At 39.4% G+C, this 13,876-nt stretch overlaps 1 protein-coding gene and 1 pseudogene across 1 annotated transcript in view; both read right to left on the reverse strand.

The window, feature by feature from the left end:
* The window catches only part of MYO1D (myosin ID), a 284,586-nt gene that overhangs the window by 253,347 nt on the left and 17,363 nt on the right, over nt 1-13,876 (reverse strand). The window lies entirely within an intron of this gene.
* On the reverse strand, nt 1,128-3,637 carry LOC141568876 (c-Myc-binding protein pseudogene; annotated as a pseudogene).

Consider the following 13,876-nt stretch of genomic DNA (forward strand, 5'->3'; position numbering starts at 1 on the left):
AAAGAGCCGCCACGCGAAATAAGAGAGCTGCTTACGGAAGCACAGGAGGAATGCCCAGCAGTTTTAGGATCCGAGGTTGGCAACTATGCACATTTATCAATACCTATCTGCACGGTAGCCAGGTCTCAGCAGCTAGGACCCAGCCAGTCTCAGCAGCCCCAATCTTGGATCTATAGAGGCAAATAAAAAAGAGTGATTTGATAGGCCCAGGGCTGGGTTTTTGCCAGGGGAGGGTCGCTGAGGAACCCTGGGACAATACAGTTTAAGGTTGGAAAGTAGACAGAGATGCAATGGTTCATAATACTGGGATAAGCAAGAGGAGTCTGACAACAAGAAGTCAGATGACATTTGGGGAGCCAGCCAAGAGCACAGGGGCTGGGAAGAGCAATGAGTTGAGCTGGCTGCAAGGTCTGCGAGACAGTTAACCCTGGCAGTGTCCCCATGGACAGGGGCCGCTGAGGCACACGGGACTGAGGGTTGCTCTGATATTATTCTTGGGCAGACCTAGCCAGTTATTCCTCAAGTCTTTACAGTTATATACTTTAAACTTCTATATAGTTGTATATACTTTAAAGTATATAACTCTCCTCCCCTCCCCACTCCTCTTCTCCCCTCCCTTCCCCTTCTCTTTTCTCTCCCTCCCTCCTTCCTTTGCCTCCCTCTCTTTCTCCCTCCCTCACTCCCTCTCCTTCTTTCTCTAAACTACCTGCATTCTTTCTCAGGTCAAGTGATCTACTCCAATCAGAGAAAACTGCATGCCATTGCTAAGATGTTGCTGGCATGCAACCTTCCACCCATGGTATTTTATATGTCTTCTCCCCACTCTCATTCAGAATGCACTTCCCATTCGAGGTGTCCAGACCATAAAATCTTACCAAGTTCAAAACCCAGGTAAGGATCCAGTTTCTTCTAGGAAGCTCTCCAAGGTTCTACCTCACCCAAATCAGTTTCTTTTTCTTCCTTCCTTCCTTCCTTCCTTCCTTCCTTCCTTCCTTCCTTCCTTCCTTCCTTCCTTTCTCTCTCTCTCTCTCTCTCTCTCTCTCTTTCTTTTTTTTAAATTAGTTTCATGTGTACAAAACATTGTAATAGTTAGACATTTATCATTTATGTCCCTCACAAAGTGATAATCCCCCTCCCCCAATCTATCACTCCTCTGACATCGCACACAGCCATGACATTTCCACTGCCTCCACTCCCAGTGCTGTACTCCACCTCCTGTAACTACATATATATGCATAAAACTACATATTTATATATATAAAATTATAGTTGACATTCATTATTGTTCAGCTTCAGCTTCAGGTGTACAGTGCAGTGATTAGGCACCTACATCATCCCTGAAGTGGTCTCCCTAATAAGTCAAGTGTCAAATCACTTTTTTTCAATACATAGTTTTTTTATTCCACACAGTTATATTGTCTTTTGTTTTATTTCTAATTCTTTAAGGACGGGAATGCTTCATAAATTCAGTTTTTAATCCAAAACGTGTGTGTGTGTGTGTGTGTGTGTGTGTGTGTGTGTGTAGTTGGAGCCTAAGAAATACTTTTTTTCTTTTTCCTTACCATTTACAAATCTTTCACACACATTCCACTGGACCCTCACAACAACCCTGGCAGGCACCACTGATATTCTTCTCATTTAATAGATGAGGAAAGTGAATCTCAGAGCAGTTAACTAATGTGCCCAAGGTTCTACAGTTAGTAAATAATTTGTATTAGTGTCATCTTTGGCCTAAAAGTTCAGCACCCAACCTCCTGCCCTACCTACTTCACAGGGATAAGGAAGATAAAATGAATTCAAGGCTAGAAAAAATACTCTGAGGGGGGAATAAAAGCACTATGTAATTATATCTGCAAACTATAATTTTCCACGATGTATGGCTCATTCCCCTTCTCAACCCAATTTGTGTGTAAACTCAGAATTTTATATTGCCCCTGTTCTGTGCTCAACTAAGCAACTAAATAATACAGGGGAACAGTGTGTTTAGAGTTTAAAGTTATATAAACTACAATCAGGGTAACTGCTATCACAGCAAACTGAAAATCAACACAGGAAGACCAATGTGCAGGTAGGACCCATTGAAGCACAGAGCAAACAAGGCAACATTATCAGATAGGGTGTGACTGCACAGAGGAAAATGTGGTATCAGGGTTCACTGGCACACACACGGTTATCTAAGGCAAAGTGGTGGCAAAGAATTACTTGTCCCACATGATATAACAAGCCAGATTCACGGGAACCCAGATACGCAGAAGCATCTCAAGTCACACAGATCTCTCCGGCTGCCCACGGAAAGCATAAACAGTGTCGTCTTCATTTTAAAGCATCACTGTACCTGTGCTCATATCCTGAACTAAATAAACCAAGGAACAGCTCCATGCTAACCTTCCTTGGTGAAATACAACCAGTAATACCATTCCTAATAAACACAAATGTCTTTTACGTTAGTGAAGTACGTGGCTGTGTTTAGATTATTTTTCTCAGGGTTCACTTTGGATTCTCCTGCTTTTAAGACCCAGAGAAAGTTACATTGAGCTTTTAGTGGTGATTCTAAGTCTATGTGTTTATAGCGGTTAAAGTGTAAAAGAGGAACTAAACACATTAAAAGAGTTCTACTGCATCTGTTCGGAAAAGGTGATAGACTAGACAAACTAGTCAAGCCCTACAAAGACATTTTTCAGCGTCTTTTCAACTGAGAAGAATACTATTCAGCATGCTTCTCCTCCTGAGGTGGTATATACTGAGCAAGCTTTGTGTTCAGTTTTTTATTTTCTTCTGTAATAGCTTCATATTTCTCTTTCATTTCTGCCAATTCTCGGCAAAGCAGCTCTATTTCTGGATTTCCTGGGGTAGCAGTTCCTAAGTGATGCTTTAGGAAACCCAAAGCACTGTTAGGTTTCTCTGGTTATTCATACAAGGCTGCCAATACCTTGGTGAGCAAGTCCAGGGCCCCCAACTTCTCCAAGTACCTCCGGGACTGCTCGTGCTTCGCGTTGGTAGCTTTGAAATGGGCTGTAGTGACAGCGGCAGGGGCGTGGCTGGCGCTGGAGACCGTGGCTGGTGGGCTCCAGAAATACTCTTGATTTAAAGTACTCAGCCAGCCAAGGAAGTAATCAACCATCTTCTATTCTAAAGCTCATATACCACACTGAGTAGCTATAAAAAACAAACTCCTGTGACTAAGGAGAAAATGGAGAAGTGTGTTTATATGAAATGTATTCAAAGCTCCACACTAACCTGCCAAATTAGTAATGGAATGTTGAATGAATCAAACGGAATACTTAGCACTGACTACTAGCCTTATGTTTCTTAGTCACTAACTCGTGTTTTCTATGTGGTAGGCCAAGGAAATCCAAAGTCACCAACTTTTCTATCCCCCTATCTTTTAGAGGAATAGAAGAGAATATGGAAGAAGTAGTTTACAGATACAGGAATCAAGACTGAAGAAAAGGCAGTGGGGAAACTTCATCAAGGTGTTACAGGCAAAATGTGGGCTCTACAATTCCCTGAGGACATGTGCACATACACTCATCTACGTAGCTAAATTTCAAGCTAGGATTAACACGAAGAAAATCCATTAACAATGATAAAACTTCTTGTCCCCAAATGAATATGGCAATACCCATTTTGAAGACATTCTCATGCTCTGTTGAACGAATGCCACTTTGCTACAGAGCAATCGAGCAATAAATATAAAAATGTTAAATGTATATATATATATATATACTTTGACCCCTATTTTACTTCTAGGAATCTATACTAAGAAAAAAACAGGCCCGCATGCGTGCACACACACACACACACACACACATTCATTAGCACAATATCTTTATTAGCAAAAAGCTGAAATCAGCTCACCATTAAACTGATTAAATACTCTATTGTATGGAATACAATAAATAATATATGTAAATGTATAAAACATACACTAAGTGAAAAAAGCAAGTTTAAGAAGAGCATATATAGTGTGATCTGATTTACAAAAATGCAATTTAAAGTAACATTAATATGTACATATACATGTATATGTACATGTATATAAAGATAGATGAAATATGTACCAAACAATAATGCCATGGGGGATATGAATTCTGGCAGTTTCTTTGTACATTCTGTATTTATGCAGTGCTTAAATTTTTAATTTTGTTTAACTTTGTATTATGTTTGTAACTGGGACCCCACAGATATTTTAAAGTAGATGCATACCTACTGACATGCAAAAATATCAATAATACATGTTTAAGGGGAAAAAGTAGGCCAACGCAGCAAGTTCCCACATTTGTGTTTTTAAAAAAGTTACACATATACTAGAAAAAGAAATCTGGAAGGTACACCAAAACACTGACAATAGCAATTCTAGGTGGTGAGATTTTGTATGATTTTTACTTTCTTCTTTGTAACTTTGTCTTGATTCCATTTAAAAAAAAAAGGACCATGTATTACTTCTATAAATAAAGTTTCCATTTAAAAATCTATCTTCAGTGTTCACTTTCAAACCTTTTTAAGAGCGAATAACAGGTGCGACAACAGTTCAATAATAAATTACTTTAATTCTACTTCCTCTCCCTATTTACGCAATCGACTCTAGGTTTATTCCCCACTGAAAGAAATAATCAGCAGAACAGGAGAAATAATAGGGCTGAGATAACCAACAGAAAGTGGTTGCTTCCAGCTTTGCTCTGAAACAAGAAACAAACAAACAAACAAACAAACAAAACAGGGCTACCATAATATCGACAATGTCATTTTATATTTTCAGTTCATGATTTTCAAAGAGCTTTTGTATCTACCATGTTATTTGGTTCTCAAGTCTCTCGAAAAGGCAGGGCAAGTATAATCCTCACTTTTCAGATAAGCAGCCTGATGCAGGAGAGGTCGAGGGGCTGCCCTGGGTCTCTGACTGGTGAATGACGAAGTGCAGCCTGTGCAACGCGGCCTGGGAGGCACTAACCACATGTGGCTATTTCAATTTTATATTCATTAAAATGATATGAAATTTACAATTCAGCTCCTCAGTTGCACTCGTCACCTTTCAAGGGCTTAACAGCCCCATGTGATTAGTGGCTACTGCACGGTAAGTGGCAGATAGAGAGACTATTTCCATTACCACAGAAAAGGATACAATTCCCATTCCAATAACATTTTCCACTCATGTGGTGGTTTTCTACACCCTTGCTCTGCCCTCTTGAAAGAAAAGAATACGTTATTTGATGGTCTTACTCTACAAGACATGACTCTCTGAAAAATGATAGAAAAACAACACGAAACTATGCTAAATGAGGATAACTGAAAGGTGGCTGGTGTAGAGAGTACTGAACAGCAGGAGAGGGCTACTAACCTGACGGGTGGCACAGTGAACTATGGGGGTTGCCTACCTAACACCTGCTCACCTCCTCTCTTTTTGGAATAGAATGAAGATTTTATTTAGGTACCTGCACAGCTTTTGTGCTTCAGGGTTCACAAACTGGCCTGCAATGCAACTTGGGCTCTAATAAAACAAGATGAGAAGTCAGCTGATATAGTAACACCCTCACATAGACTTTGAGCTTCACCTCTGAAAAGCTGAATTAGCAGAATACCTACTTCAACATCACCGCAGGCATTACCCAAAAAGTGCATGTACATAATGTGACCACACACATTACTGGTATAGTTATAGCTCATCAGTGCAATACATCAGCAATATGGACAAAGCATGTCATTCAGACTTATTAATATAGGTCATTTATAGGTAAGTATCTAGATATATGTGTATCTTGTTGTGAAAAACTTAATTTTGTGCTTTATGTGTTGAAACTCTATCATCTGAAATAGAAATATGCTCTTGCAAAAGAAAATTATAATAATTAGTGAGAGTTAAAAAGCTGTTAATTTAATGTACAAAAACTATAAAAATTTTCAAATCATTAAATAAAAAGGGAAACAGACTGACAATATAAGTATTAAGAAAGCACATTCCCAGGTAAACTTTGGGAAGAACATTATATCCTTTTGTAGACAAACATTTACAAAAATTTCAATAATCAAGACAGAATACAGAGATTAGGTGTTAGCATAATTCTTGTCTCGGTGGAATCATAACATTAAACAAAATAACAATTTTAAAACCATACTGAATTTCTTAGTTATTTGAGTCCATTTAGGCCATGAGTCTGTTAAGAGAGATCTCAATTTGGGAATTCTTCCTAACTTGTGGGAATGAATTGGAAGCAGAATTTCAACTCTGCTACACGTCATAGAATGAAACATCAGTACAGAAAAGTGCCATGTGATTTTCTATGGAACAAACATGATGGAGATTATGAGCTTTTAAAATCATAAGCATATGCTGCTTTGTTCATATACTCCGGAGAATAATGATAGCCCAGTAAAAAGAAAGTGAATTGCTGGGCTTAAGCAAAACGATGGTGGCCACTTGTCCTCGTTCCTCAGCTAACGATAAGCTGCAGGATACACTTTGGAACTGTTTCATCAGAACTTATACAAAACGTTTCAATGGGATGAAATAATAGCAGCTACCACATGTTAAAAAGACACGCTTGAAGAAAAAAAAGCTTAATGCTGTACTCAGCACACAACAGTACCTATTATAGCAAGACTGGGTAAGAACCAATGGTTGCTTGTACAGAAATCCATCTGCTGAAAGAGGTACTAACTGATAAGCCATGAAGTATAAGTATTTCCTACATGACACCTGCTATATAAAATCTCCTGTCATTCTGTTTCAGAGGATATGCATGTGACAAAAACATGCAACGAAAAATGTGTCTTCCTCCATTTCACTCAAAATAGTTAATTCGTTTAACATCAAATGAGATTAAAGAGGTATGATACGAATCCTGGACCAGGAAAAGAATTGCTATAAACGACATTACTGGAGGCAATTGGCAAAATCTAAATATGGACTTTGGTACAAGACTATTATGTAATCCAGTGTAAAATTTCCTGCTTCTGATATCTATTGTGGTATGTCAGAGGCTCTCCTTGAAGTATTAGGGGTAAAGCGGCTTGATGGCTGCAATTTACTCTCACATAGTAGATAAAGCAAATGTCAACCTACTGGTGAATTCTGGGTGAAAAGGATATGGGAATTCCTGCAACTTTTCAGAAGTTTTAAATTATGTCAAAGCAAAACGTTACCAAAAAAAGTTAATTCATCTCTCTTTTTATATTTAAGAAAACAAGTAGTTCTGTAGTAGTCAAGTCTCAGAGTGATCAAGGCAACAGAATATTCTGGATGTTGCAGAGGCCTTTAGCTGGCTTGAAGAATCACCACACTGTCATGAGCTCTATGACACTCATGCTCAATCTAGAATTGACTCACTCCTTTGTAGTAGCGCACAAAGCGTAGTATCAAACAGCGACTACTTTCCAGCTTGAGCTACTGGCGCAGTTGCTCTCTCACCAGTCTCCCTCACCCTTACTGTAAAGACATGTAGCTGGGCTCATTCAACACAGAAATCTCAAATCTCACATTTTTTTTCCTTAAAATATATGCTTTAAAGGCAATAGCGCTGTAATAAAGAGGCTCCTAAATGGCCATTTCAAAGACAAGGCCAAGTTCCCTAACATTCCTATACACCAAAGTTATAGAAACATAAACTATAAAGTAAGGGGGAAAATACATTGTTAGAAATAAACATTATGTAGAAAGATGTATGTATACATTTGGAACAAGCAGTCCCTTAAAAATTAAGTGTGCTCATCTTACAGCTGGAAAAACATGCTGGAAGCCTCAACTGTGGAGTTTCATGTACTTTCTACAGTTTAAAACAAAACACAGAAGGAAATACACTTTACTATCATGACATGTCATCCACAAATTATATGTCTAACCCTTCAGCTTATTTTAGAAACTCTCCTCACTAATTTGCCTGTGTTTTTGAATAGCAAGTAATATGTTTTCAATCATGAAAGGTTACAGGGAAATTTTTGTGGTAAAAATGGGCCTTCCACTGGCATAAGAAGCGCCAGCCTTACTGCAGTCCTTTGGGAAATAATATATTTTTTTTCATCATTGTCGAACAGCTTTCAAACCAATTTAATAGCTACTGTTCCCAAGAACGGTTGTTTACATGCATTGAAAACGGATGTCTCTCAAAACCATGTAAGAGAAAAAATAATAGTAAGTTGGATAAAGAAATTATTGCTTTATAATATTTTAAGAGTGAATCAAACCACGTGAACTTTTCTCATAAAAATAATGATAATCATCCACTGGTGTTTAAATGGACAATTGTCCATCCCCTCGCACATCACACAATTAGACCCGGACTATTTTATTGCTCTTTTACTGTCTGTATCGCTGTGCAGCCATTTTACTTTGAAACAAAAGTGTATTAATGTTAATTTTTTAAAAGTATTCTTCCAGTAAAATGTCTGGACAGTACAAAAACGAAATGGCTTTTGTACACGCTCTATGCCTTCTCTTTCACTGTGTCCCTAACCTTCCATGGGCCAAATCATTACTGAACCTCCAACAACACAGGAATGCTGCCATTTTTTTTTCCTTTCCCCTAACGCAACCTGTCTACCCCGCTTTTTATTTGTTTAAGCTCTATCATACAAAGAGATACCAACTTTTCTTTTAGTAACGTTTTCTCCTTTATGACTGACTTTCCTAACCCACGCACTTGTGAATTCTAAAGGAACACAGCCGTGCCAAGGTCTGGGCAGAGCCTGATCAGTGTCATGGGATCTGTTTCTTTTTTCTCCTTTATGAGGGAATGAACTTCCCTATAATGACTTTAAAGTTGTTTAAATATACTTGTAAGGAAAAGGTTCTTTTTCAGATGATCAACTGATTGCTTTGCTTTTCCCCTGTACCTGGGCTACGCATGCAAAGTATTGCCAGAGATAGCTTCCAGATTGACAGATGGGAAACTCGACAGACTTGTGGTTTTCAACCTCAGGAGAACCTTCAACATTGCCTGCTTATCCTCATAGTTTGTGCTTAGACAGCTGCTTTAACCATCACTCGCACCAGAAGGAAACCTCTTCACCCTCACTCACCTCAATCCCTTTCTACCAACTCTCTCCCCTCTTGCCTTCTATTTCACAGAGAAAAAGAAAGTCTATTAGACAGAAACTCCTCCAACTTCCTACCAGCTCACCTACCGTATACCCACTCCCTTCCTGAGTACCCTTCCTCCTGTCCCAGAAAAAGAGGTGGGCCTAGAGCTCTGAACCCCATCCTCTCTCATTTCCTCGAGCATCTCCAATTCCCACAAGTATGCCTACATCTTGCTCACTCATCTTTAAAAACAAACAACATAACACCTTCTATCAAAGCTGCAGACCCTCTACCTAGTAACCCTCTCTTTCCTGCCTTTCACAGCTGTGACTTTCAAATAAACCACACCTACCTCATCCATTTCTCAGCTCACTGTAACCTGGCTAACACTCTACCATTAACCAACTCCTCTAGTCACCAACCCAATGGATTCGTCCATCCTTTGCTCATGAGACCTCTCTACAGCACTTACTACTATGGAGGCTTCCTTCCAGAAATCCTCTCCTCTATTAATTTCTCTCATACCATTACTTCCTGGTTTATCTATTTCTTTTACTGACTCTTCCTTCAATAAAACACTTAAACGTTAAAGCTGTCTGTCAGTGGGAATAGAAATTTCACAACTATTTTGAAAAACACTTAATAAAATGTAAAGCTTTACATAAATTCGTATCTTTTAACCGAGTTATTCTCCCTCTAGGAATCCATGCTAAGAAAACATTGTAATTGTAAATAATAAACGGATACATAATCCTTGCACAGAAATGTTAAATGCAATCTTATTTGTAATTTTAATAAGATGATACTGTGCTTGAACTAGTGTTAAGTGGAAAAAATATGATGTGAAATTATCTATACAGTAGTATCTCAATTGTGCAAAAAGTATATTCATAGGAAAAAGTCTGGAAGGAACTATTCCAAATGTCACCAGTGATTTTCTTAGGAAATGAGAATTGAATTATGGGTAAATCTTTCTTCTTTATATATTTCTGCAGTTTCCAAGTTTTCCACAAGGATCATTTATATCAGGGGTGTCAAAACTGCAGCCTGCAGGCCAACGGCGGTCCGCAATCCATTGTTAATTGGCCCGCAGCAAATTCCAAAAATGTATTTAGTTTACTTAAATAAACCAGGTGAGGCAATACGTACTTCACCTCGAGTGAGTGGCCCGGCTATTTGTGTATTTTACCGCATATGGCCCTTGGTGAAAAACATTGAAAAAAGTTTGGACACCCCTGATTTATATATTGAGATGGAAATAAAACCCCTGTATGAGAAATTCAATATGGAAGCCAAGACTCTTTCTTGTTTGCCTTCACTCCTCACTGTACACATTCTCCAACAGGTAACCTCACGTACTCAAGGAACATCAAATAGCATCATGTACAAATGGCTCTGATACCTACGAGTGTGTCCCTAGTACACATCCCTCTTCTAAGCTTCAGAACTGTGCTTCCCTGTGGCTTCTAGATAATCCTGCACGATGGCTCATAAGAACCATAGCCTCAATGTGTTGTCTTCCTTTCTATCCCACACTCCAAACCTCCTCTAGTCCTGGTAAACGGCACCACCAGTCCCAAAGTCCTGCTTTGGGTCACTAGGTCAGTCAGACTAGACTCTTGCTCCACTGATATCCAATGGAACACCAAGGCCATTCAGGTCTACCTCTTCAACAGATACGAAAACCAGCCCCCTTCTCCCCACTTCCTCACTAGTCTCACTTGCATGCTTTCAATAATTCCCTAACTGGTCTTCCAACCTCCAGCTTCAGCCATGTGATAACATACCCCCTTCATCCCCTAGTCAGTTTTCTAGTGTAAAGTGGATCCACTTAAAATCCTTCAATGGATTCCTATCACCACACGATAAAGTAAAAACTCCTGGGCATGGGACTGTGTGAACTTATGTTCCCCATGTCTACTTGGCAACTTTCTGGTCATTGTTAGCTCCAATGTCTCCTCTGGAAAGCTTCCCGATAGTGAGATGTGTCCTCTTCTGAGTTCCTGTAGCACACCCACCATATCTTATGACAGCGTGGCTCAATCACACTGCTGTAACTAGTTCCACGTCTGTCTTTCCCTCTAGATTTAGGCTAACGGTGGACATGGATTGGACTCTACTCCTCTTTGTATTTCTAAAACACAGTATATAGTTGGTGAATAAGTGAATGTGCTAAATGCTTACATGAATGAATAATTTAGTTCACAAACAAAAAAGTACAGGACAGAGGAACAATTTACGGATTTTTTTTTCATACAACTGAACCAACGCTCTAGAAATCAATATATACAAGATGGCACATTTACCCAGTAAATTATTGAAACAAGTCATAAATTCAACATTATGAAGTGTGGCATCGGTCTTAAGTTTACTAATTATCTTACTGCAAGGATATTGAAAGTATGCAAGTTTTTTATTTAATTCCTAAGAATATTCCCCCAGCTTTTTCCCCCTCTTTGTTAGGCACACCTATGAAAGTCACCTTTCATAGCTAGTGATTTCAAAGGTAGGCAGAAATTATCTAAGTTTCCTAAAAACAGAAAATAGTCATATACTCTTTTTACTAGCAATGTCAACAACTGGAATCACACTGAAATCAGTCCCAACTAAAGAAAAACCTCCTCCTCACTTAATGCAGTGTTACTTTTCCATTCATTCCAAATGCATGAACTAGGTAACCCCTGGGAATTTCAGTTTATTAATCAGAATTATCATGAAGCTCTAATTCATAATGGGGTTATGAAGAGAAAAAAATGGATCCTGACAGAGTAGAGACTAATGAAAATTTATGAAACTCTGAAAAACAGATCTCTTCCTTGCTTAGCTATTTAAAATTCCTCATAAGTGAGTCACTGTCCTTCCAAAAAAAAAAGAAAAAAAGAAAAAAAAGAGCAAAATTCCACCTGAAATAAACCTGAATGTGAAGAAGCTTGCACATCTAAAGAAATCAACTTCAGTTGGTTCTGGCCTAAAGGAGGAAATCATTGATGAAGCCCCTTGCAAACCACAAAGTATCCAAAAAATAATTCTTGCTTTACTTTGGGATATACCAGGTACTTCGTGCAGTAGCGACAGATTTAATTTTATTTGACAAACTAACATCGGAATTAGTTTGCACTTCCCACACACAAACCAAGCGAGCTAGGTAAGCAGAGCCTGGGATGAAAAACACCCTATAGAGGTACAACTCCTGAAGGTCTCCGAGGCTCTAAATGACATCAGAAAGTAATCTGAAGAGAAGTAATAAACACAGGGTAAAGGTGGGAGAGGCACGATAAAAGTCTGTAACCACAGCTGCAGAACACATGAACTGCAGGCAGGGAGTTGGGGTGCTTTGCTGGGGAGGAAGGCACCGGCTGAAGCCACACGCTATACGGAGCCTTGGACTGTGGTCCCTGCGAGACGCCAACGTGTGACATATACATGTGTGGGTACATGTGTGTGAATGTCACTGAACACACATACACCTATCTCACATATGGCAGCGCCCTTCCAGTCTCAGCAGATGCACTGAAGGAATGACCTACCTTCAGCAGATGTTAACAGAATTGTTGGCGAATCCTCATTGGCTGCAATGAGGTTTATGATGCCGTTCCGAAGGTCAAAGGGCATCCACCAACTCTGAATTGCTTGCTGATTTTTGTACTGTTTCCTCAACCACTTCCTGGAAGGCTCCTCATTGTCTTTTTTTTATTTTAAAACACCTTTTATGGAAGCATATAATACCTACACATTAAAAAGTACACAAATCGTAAGTGCACAGCTTGATGAATTCCCAAAGTGAACACACCTGTGTGACACTCCCGTGTCAAGATCATTACCAGCGGCCCCAGAAGCCCCCCCTTGGCCCCTCCCTAATCGCTGCTCCCTCTCTTGTCTCCAAAAGTAACCACTATCCTGACTTCTAACACCACGGATCAGTGTTCCTTGTTTTTGGATTGATACAGACGGAAGCGTAGAGATTGTTTTGTATTTTCCTTCTTTTGCTCAAAGTTATGATTGTGAGATTAATTCATGCTGACACATGTAGCTGTAGTTCATTCCCCTTTGTTATCTAGTGATTCTATTGTATGAACACCACAATTTATTTTTCCATCCAACTACAGATGGAAACTTGTGCTCTTCTCAAGTTTTGGCTTTCTCCTTATTGCATTTTCACATCTAACGTAACATTTTCCCTTTATTTCTATGCTGCAAGACTAGCATTACCATTATTATTATTCTTTTTTTTGCATGCTTTCTAACATTCATTCAAAAAATTTTCATCAGCTATTACAGATCAAAACGGTTCTTCAGAACCCAAACCAAATAGCAGAAAAAGAGGCCATGACCACACGGTGCAAAACAGGTCCAGCTCCGAAAAGTGTGGCATGGACAGACTTCTTTGCATGAGGCTAAGGCACGGACACTCACTGGCCCAGGTCACGGTCGCCTGCAGGACTAGCTTTCATGACCTGAGAGTGTGTTCATTCTCATTCCCTTGTTCTCCTTTCACCCCCATTTTTTTAAGGAAGATATTCCAGAACAAAAAGCATTAAAAGGAGGGCAATGAATTGAGTAGCTTCAAATAGAATACATCTCAGTTCCCATCATTCAGAATGCGCATACAGATGCTACCCATGGATGATGTTTTTTGGAAATGATGTGGGCCATGCAGCTATGCTTTGGTCAGTGCGGCCACCTTGTATGGGCATGCAAAGACTTCTGGTCTACGGTCAGGGAGAGACACAGGCAATTTAGACAATAAGCATGGATGTCTCCATTCCTCCCCATCCCTCCACCCCCACTGTTTCTCCAGATTCCAGGGCACCCCACCTCCCTTCAGGGTGTCACGTTTGCTTTAGACCCTCTCTTCTCTCAAAC

This window comes from Rhinolophus sinicus, linkage group LG15 (assembly GCF_036562045.2).
Source record: "Rhinolophus sinicus isolate RSC01 linkage group LG15, ASM3656204v1, whole genome shotgun sequence".
Lineage (NCBI taxonomy): Eukaryota > Metazoa > Chordata > Mammalia > Chiroptera > Rhinolophidae > Rhinolophus > Rhinolophus sinicus.